The sequence below is a fragment of the Triticum dicoccoides genome, chromosome 6B (assembly GCF_002162155.2).
Source record: "Triticum dicoccoides isolate Atlit2015 ecotype Zavitan chromosome 6B, WEW_v2.0, whole genome shotgun sequence".
NCBI classification, from domain to species: Eukaryota; Viridiplantae; Streptophyta; class Magnoliopsida; order Poales; family Poaceae; genus Triticum; species Triticum dicoccoides.
Window position 1 is genome coordinate 363,425,745 of NC_041391.1, and position 8,804 is coordinate 363,434,548.

An 8,804-nucleotide genomic window follows, 5' to 3' on the forward strand; every position below is an offset into this window, starting at 1 on the left:
AGTTCTTACCAACCTCAGGTGTGTACATCTAACTTATTATCTTCTTTTTTCATGCAAGCCTGACCTCAGCTATCCATTTCTTATTCATTCAGGGCGCCCCTAGTGGACTTGGCGGTGCTCCTTTCTCAAATCAGAACAACTCTGAATGTTAGGGAAAATAAGGGAAGACCACCTGAGCGAACCGACCGAAGGGACTTTACTCATCCGAACCGAACGTTAGCGGCTTAAGCTAAGCCTATCACGAGCTGCGTTGCTGCTTGATCGGTGGGGAGGAAGATCTCAAAGTATGGGGCTAAGGATCAAGCGCTTTGACTTTGCTTTGTCCCCCGGGATCCACCATAGGTTGGGTTTGAGAGCAGTGTGATGGGTGACTATCTAGCACGGTTCAGAGAGCACGTGTATGTGGTTTGCACTGGTGAATGGAAGCCCCCGCCGCAAAAAAGAAGCGGCTCTTCCCACGGCTCTGTCACCATTGACTCTATTTATTATTATGGTAAATCATTGTATCAAGATGTCAATCTTAGATCTTATTTTAGTTCAATACGTCCACCTACGAAACTCGCCCTTGGCTTTCGTCTCGGTAGGTGTATTATTCTACATTTTCCCAAAAGGACATTCATTCATTTATTTCTTCCCGGGCGATCACCACGACTAAAACAAAAACAAGACAAGAAATCAAGCCCCGTACTACAGGAAAAGGGCTGGTGGCCGACATTTGGGAAAGTCGGGCCGATCGGGTGTCTTCATTCAGGCGATGGTACAGAGGAAGAACGAAACGAAGTGAGAGGCCGGGGGGCAGGGAAAAGAGTCGAGTCGATCGACCAGGAGAAGCAAAACGAAATCCGGATTTGGCCGAAAAAGATGCAACGTTATGGATACCATGACCGATCACCATCGAGAAAGAAGAATTTTGATAAATCACTTCGGGTGAGCGGGGCCTTCAAGCGGCCTCAATACGCCGGGGTTGTAAATGACATACCTTTCCTTATGGGAAATGCCGCCTCCTTACTAAAAAGGAATAGAATCAAGTTATTTTTACCAAAGAAGTCCCGCTCCGATGACTCGACGAGTCATCTACTAAAAAGGACCCTCCCCACTGTGCGCTCCTCCTTGAATTATTCGGTCATGCAATACTTTTTTAATACTAAGAATAAAATGCATTTCGACCCCGTCCTAGTTCTCAATCATTTCGTGGCACCGGGCGTGGCTGAACCATCTACGATGGGTGGAGCGAAGGGAGGAAGCTTAGATAAGAGAATACGCTCTCGCATCACTTTTTTTAGAAAGCTCTACCAACAAGAAAAAGTGTTTGGCCCGAGCCAAAAAGAGGTTGATCCACTTCATTCGCCAAGCGAATGATCTTCGCTTCGCGGGAACAACAAAAACCACCATATCGCTCTTTCCTTTCTTTGGTGCTACCTTCTTTTTTCCAAGGGATGGGGTTGGGGTGTATAATAACCCTTTTTTGAGTATGCCCGGAAACAACTCCTAGCTCAATTTAGGATCAAATGTAGGAACCTCATGGGTAAGGATAAGGTAATGGAATTGATAGAGAAATTCATAGACCTAGGTAGGATAGGAAAATTGATAAAGGGAATAGAGATGATGATAGAGATCATACTGAGAAAGAGGATAATTCCGTACGGGTACAACTCTTATTTGAACGAAGTGCAAAAAATGCGATCTTTTTTGTCTAATAGAACAAACGCTAATACCTTAATTGAGTCGGTAAAGATCAAATCTGTTTATCAAAGTGCTTCTCTGATTGCTCAAGACATCTCTTTTCAACTGAGGAACAATCCAATCTCATTTCATTCCATTTTTAGTAAAATAGTGAAGGATATTCCATTAATAATGCCAAAAGGGGTGGAGGGGATACATATTTGTTGTTCTGGTCGATTAGGGGGTGCGGATATAGCTAGAACTGAATGCGGAAAGTATGGAAAAACATCTTGTAATGTATTTAACCAGAAAATTGATTATGCTCCTCTGGAAGTATCTACTCGTAACGGAATTTTAGGTGTCAAAGTGCGGATCTCATATAGTCAAAATAAGAAGGGACGTGCTATATCCGAAACGTACGAAATATAGTAAATATTTTAAATGCAGATGTAGTAGGGGTCGCGAACCGGATGGTACACAACTTGGTTTTGGAAGATATGGCACCAAAAGTTGTAGAGCTGGTCGCCTTTCATATCGAGCCATTGAAGCAGCGCGTCGGGCTACAATCGGACAATTCCATCGTGCTATGAGCGGACAATTCCGAAGAAATTGTAAGATATGGGTAAGAGTTCTCGCAGATCTTCCTATTACGGGGAAACCCGCAGAAGTTCGAATGGGAAGAGGAAATCCAATTTTGGTAAGACTTGATCTATCATCTTATTCTTTTTGTTTCTTTTTGGGGGGAGTGATAATAGTTCTCATTGTGATTGCGGCTGTAGTTTTAGATCCCTCTTTGATCGTGACAGATCAAGCTAGGGAACTAATCATGGAATGGATTCTCTCGCTTACCCAATCTTTTTATCACATTCTACGGGCCCTTTTCGAAGAAATGCGTAACACCTTGAGTGGACGGGAGCGCTATGCCCCCCTGGTAGGAACAGAGCTGCTGGCAAAAAAAACTCCTTCGCGTTCGGAGGAGGAAACCTCCAAGGCGGCATACATTCATCTAATGCTATCTGATGAGAGTGATAGTGAGAGCGTTAACCAACAAAGGAGTAGGAGCGATGTGCCTCCTTTAACTATTGACTTGAACCGACCGACTCAGGATCAGGAAGATATTCGGCAATATGCCGAATCAATAAAGGAATTTCGGATTGATGAGAAATTCAAGAATTTCAAAAGGAATGATTCCACTTCCCCGCTCTATGATCAATTATGCGCCTACGTCGGAGATGCTGATGTTGTTAAAAACCAGTGTATCCGTGAGATCTCAGAGAACTTTCATGCAACAGACGCTGGGTTAATTGATTTCGTCAATCGGACGGATGACACTGAAGGGCAAAGAAGAGTCATATGGGATCTTATCAAGCTTCATTTCTAGGATGAGCTTGATAAGATCCCACCCGAACTACAACAAAATGAAAATCCAGAGGAGGAATGAATGGTATGGTAGCCATCATCATCATTCTCTTTTTCATTATAAAGATAAAGGGCTTGCTTCATTCGAAGAGTTAGTTGGCCGGCCTACCGGCCCGCAGATGTAGAGACAGAGATAGAGGTTGCCTCTCTTCTTGAACTGCAAAATCAAAGGGACGCTTGGAAAGAAGGGAACGCACGACTCTTATCTGGTTCGAATCCAGTTCGTCCCGGCTGGCCACAAAGACTACACCAAACTAGACTAACTATGAGTATATGAAAGCGCAGAAAAAACGATAACTATATATGGGAATATGAAAGCAAGAACTACTAATTGTAAAAATTACAATCGAAAGCCCCCCCCCCCGGTTGAAAACCAGCTATCGTTTCATATATGCACTAGGATATATAGAGTATCCTATCCCCCTCAATCTCAGGAGTCGCTTTCTCTACGCCCGACTTATGAGCTCTTTGCTTATTATTTATCGGGTGGGATGAGGGTCGAAATGTCTAGTTTGAATTGCTTATGCTTATATAGTTTGAATCGTCTAGCTTCATACCAAGGTTGTTCTACAAAAGAACCAAGTAAGAAAGTAAGCCCGTTCAATTGAAATAGCTTCCTCGCTTCGCAGTTCGATACCCACTGAAACTATGGATACGATAGACTCGGGAGGGGTAAAGGGTTACTTTATTTGGGCTGCTAAGTCTTTCTTGTTGATTCCGGAAATAAAGAGGACCTTCTTAATCCTTTGTGCTCCACACCCGCCTCACTGGACCTATCCATTCGAGCTCTCTCCTCTAATCCCAACTCGACACGGCTGGACGACGACGCCTGTTCACTTATAATGAAATCACACGTTAAGCTCGATGAATTAATCTACAATTTATGGATTTGTTGGTTTGGCAAGGCAGAATCAGGGCCCTTCCATTAAGGTTATATTATAGTTTCGATAGGAGAGATGCAGACCAGATAGGAATGCAAGAATACTCTGTAAATTGTTTATTAATCGGTTTAGTCTGTGGAAGAGAAGTCTCGATCTAGAGGATTGCCCCCCCCAGACTGACCTAGTTGTCCTTGACTTTCTTCGGAAAGAAAAGATCTAGTACTTGTTTACCTTGACCATGGCTACTTTCCCACCGCCTTTCCTTCTATACTTTTCCTATGTGCTATCCCAGGCATCCCTTGTGAAGCTACCTATCCCTACGAAAAAGCAAGCCTATTTACTACGTGTTTTCCTCTATTAGCAAATACGCATATACTGACCTACTCACGTGCATATCTCGCATAAAGCCTTCCCCTAAAAACAAACTAGCCCGTATCTTCCTAGTCCTTGTTGCCAGCCCTACTCGACTTTACTCGACTATTTAGAAAAAGCTACTAGTTGAATGCATACTTTTACTATTATTTAAAGAAAAAACAAAAACTATTTCTGAGTTTATGCCCCACCAACAGAGAAAAAGAACGCTCAAATGAGGAACTAGAATATGAAAGTGCAAAATATCCTACCGAACAAAGAAATCACTATATCTCATTTTTAAAATCTGGTAAAAATTCTTCAACCTAACTCAACACAACTATATTTCGACTGTATATGTATGTTTATAACTTGCCACAAAACCATCTTAAGATTAGACAGTTATCAATCAGCAAACGCATTGACCACATGCAAAAAATTAAGACGGATCTCCTTCCTTTTATTCGGTGCTTTCCTTTTATAAGTCACTGCTATTCTTCCTTGACCCTTCTTACCTTTGCTAGATTTTGCATTCCCCTCATTACTATTCGGCTCAGTATTATCTTCACCTTTGGAATTGCTTCCACCAGAAGTAGACGACAAGTACCGTAGATGTCAGAATTTCGTATATAGCAAATTCAGGTAGTAAGTAATGGAACTGTAGCATGCAAAGGGACTGTACCATGGAAATTGAGAAGAAATCTCCATCAAGTTTTTCCATTTTATGCCATATGAATAATAGATTCCTTTTAGTTAGAAAGCTCGCGTAGAAGTTTGCTATCAAAGACCTCGGTATTCTTTTCATCCGCGGTTTCCCACTTCTCTGTCTCTGGGTGAATGCCTCTACCAGAGGTTAGGCACCGACTTGGGAACGCCTTAAGTTATATCTTAATCTGTCTTGCAAGGTAGATTGGATCATGTCTGCGATAGAAGTTGCGGAGGAATGAAACGACGATTTCGGTATAGGAAGAGAAAGGGATTGTGCTTTCGACCGTGGCGAGATAGGATAGACTTGGGATTCTTTCTTGGCCCTTGATTGCCAACACTCTGGGGCTGAATTAATTAATGAAACTAATAGGAAGGACTGGGATGATGAACTGGTGAGATTCTTTCTTTCGCTGACTGACCAAGGTAATTAATTCCTTCCATTGGCCAAGCGGGTAAGCAAGGAGACGACGTTCTCATTAAAAAATATGAAATATGCCATGCCGAATTCAAAAACAACTCCTTAAACTCCTTCATTTACCGACATCCTCTCGGCTATCATACGTCCTCCGGTTATCTCTCTTAGGCATAGGCATCTCAACACATTCCTCCTTCCGAGTTGCTTGTCCGAACTTGGCTCTTTAGTAAAATGAAGGAGCTGCTAAGCTATTATTAGGTATCAATTTAGGAGCCTTTTGTCATTTCCAACTACATTATTGTGAGCATTCGGAACCCGTTCCTACGCGGTCATCAAATTGGCTGGCTCTGGACCCTCGGTCGCAGCAATGAACTCAGCGTCCCACTTAACTTACTTTTGGTACTTTTGAATCTTGTCCCATCCCATAGCTTCACAAGTGAATCTACCTATGGATCCATAAAGTTGATCATTACTTTTCAAATTCTTATTTCATGTGTCCGCCATAGCGCTTATCTATCTCCTGGTCTGATTCATCTTTGGAATGTAACCGGACATATTACAAGGCGAAAAAACAGTGATTTCATCGATTCCGGATTGCCCAGTGTCTCCCTTCCCTCTTTCCTTTTACTTTCCTCGCATAACGAAAGCATGATTTACCCGAGCCGAGTATCTTGTTAGAGTAGTAGATTCCGCGCTCGAGATGATGTGTGTGACCGGGCAGGAGATTCTTTTACTCCAAAGCCGTTGCGCAGGTTTGTGTGTGACAACTATGTCGATCAGTTTTTAAAGACGCCCCGAAACTATGTCTACAGATTCCGGCAGAGAGTACAAGTGGTGCCATCGGAGGAAGCTGACAACCTCAGAACAAGAATGGAAAAAGGATTGATTACTCGACGAAGTAGTACCAACAGGATATATTAATCACTAGGTTACGGTAATATGTGCTTGTCTCCGAAAAGAAGGATAAAAGGATAGATTGGCAAAGCAGTCACTCCCAACGGCAGATGAAAACGATAACGACACATCTACTAAATCATCTTAACAACCTTGAAGATACGGGATTATATAATCAACTCATCTAGTTGATAGATCATTATTGGATTCTTTTTATTGTGACCAAGATCCATGAAATAGCTCTCTTTATACTACGTTATAACTAGCGGATACTTCCCATTCTTATGTCTTCTTTCCTTATTACGACTCCTGTGCTTAGATAAAATACGACGTTTCAGTTTGGACATAGCCAATTGCTCCTTACGGTGCTAGGCCTTTTCAAGCAATGGAAGGCAGACTTGAATGCCAATCAGACATGGCCAGAATCTTAGATAATATCACTAGTTTCTCTTGTTTATCACTTAATAAGTAGTCTTATTTGTCCCAGGGAGCGAGGAGAGAAGATGACAGGTTGAGTAGAGAAAGGTGGTCATTGTCCCAACGTAGTAGTATTTTTGTTTTGTTTTCAACTGATCTATATAAAAATAATAGAATAAATAAAGGCAAAGGATTTGGTTCAGTCATCAAGTAAAGATTTCCTTTACCCAGAGTTGGGAACTCTGAATAGTTGTTTGAATACCGACTACCTTCCTTGCGCTTCAATTCCTCTTATCCAATCCAACTTCCCCTGGGAGCCAAGCAGAAAAGCAAGTCCTCTAGTTATGGATGCAGTACTCACCTCACTAAACTTAGGAAGAACTAATTCAAGTAGAATTACAAATAGCGAGAAGTGGATGAAAAAGGGATCGAGCCTAGCTCGAAAACAGCTGCTCCTTCCCTCTTTCTTGCTTTCTTTACTCAGTATTCAGTGAAAGATTAGGCTTGGTAATTACAGTTACCAATGGTAAGGATTGGCACGTGAACTTTCCTTTTTATCGAGCTCGAAAAAGCAATGGGTGGGTTGGCTGTGAAAGGAGAGTAGAGTTTTTGAGTTTTGTAAGAAAAGTACTGGGTGAGGCTCCTCACATCCATAACATATTATCTGTACTCTTTTTCAAGCATGCCTCTTTTTAGTGACTCTCTTTTTCAACTTCATTGTGGCATTTCATTCTGTTATCGACTAATGGTTGACTTTGGAGAAGCATTGAAGGCGCCTTCCCTAGATTCCAAAGCCCTGTTTGCTATTATCAGAATATTCTGACTCCCTTGTTGTCTTATTGATCTGACCAACCGCAATAACAACATTGCCATTCGGGGTTACGCGAGTCGGAGTATTAAATAAATGGAATATTCCAGCAGGAGCAACCGAACCATCTTCTCGCTATCCTTCCATTCTTCTGACCCATAAAATAGCTCTTGGTCATAAGAATCCAGCCGGAGTTCGAAATCGGAGATAAGAATTGAATCGATTTTAGGCACTTCCCTCAAGACGAAACCGGTACAGGAAACTTGTAACTTCTAGCCGAGAAGGATAAGAGAGGTTTGTCTTGCTTTGTCTTATAGTGATTGTGTGCCAGGGGTCAGCGAAGAGACGGGACGCTATTGCCCCGGACTACTTGGACTAGTCTACTAGGACTCGGGGGAAGAGACTTGTTTGTGATAGGTCGAGAGATCAAGTACAGTGTTCGGTTCAAACTAGGCAACCTCTTCGTTATAAGACCAAGAATAGTATATGCCCCGTCTCACCACTAGCTAGGGCCACCAGCATTAGGAAACTAAGGAAGAGTCGTATGGTTAAGGAATTCAGGGCTGGTAGAGCTCTTGGGAAGAAGTCAGTATCCAACTTTCTTTCATTGATATCACAATAACAAGCGAGGAAAGGACAGTCTTTCAAGAGAAGATAGGTCTGTTTTTCATTAAGGAATTGTGGCGAGTATTGCTTGTTTCCCAGATCCGGTATCAGGACCTGTCGATAGATGGGATGGAACCACCCGTTTGACTCTTATGAATTGATAGTTAGATAATGTTGCTAAAGGAAAGTAAAGATAGTGGTTTGTGTTGCAAAAAGCTAGTTCAAGGTCAGGCTCCGTCAAACAGAGTCGTCAAGAACGAAAAGCTGAAAGAATGATGTGTCAAACAGTGATTGCGCACAGAGGTTAGTTAAGTATAGGAACTATTGTCCCTAACGAGAAGTATGCTGCTGTCCCAATAAAAGGATAGTTGGACGGTATCAGTTGAGGGAATAGGGATAGGTGGTTAAACGCGATGCTGCGCCTAACTATATAGAACGGTGATCCATGAAGAGAAGTCGGCCAGCTATTAAGTCAGAGAAGTCGTCAACCTATTACTAGTGTCAGTTATGTTAAGAGAAGTCATCAACCTATTACTAGTGTCAGTTCTCTTCTTCCTCTCTACCAATTGAAAGTAAGTATTGATTTCGCCTAATAGGGACAAAGCAAAGTAGGGTGGTCAAGTACAGTATGCCTGGAGTTCGT

At 42.2% G+C, this 8,804-nt stretch overlaps 1 pseudogene; it reads left to right on the forward strand.

The window, feature by feature from the left end:
• The window catches only part of LOC119324530, a 3,959-nt pseudogene extending 1,616 nt beyond the window's left edge, over positions 1-2,343 (forward strand).
• The last annotated feature ends 6,461 nt before the right edge of the window (positions 2,344-8,804 follow it).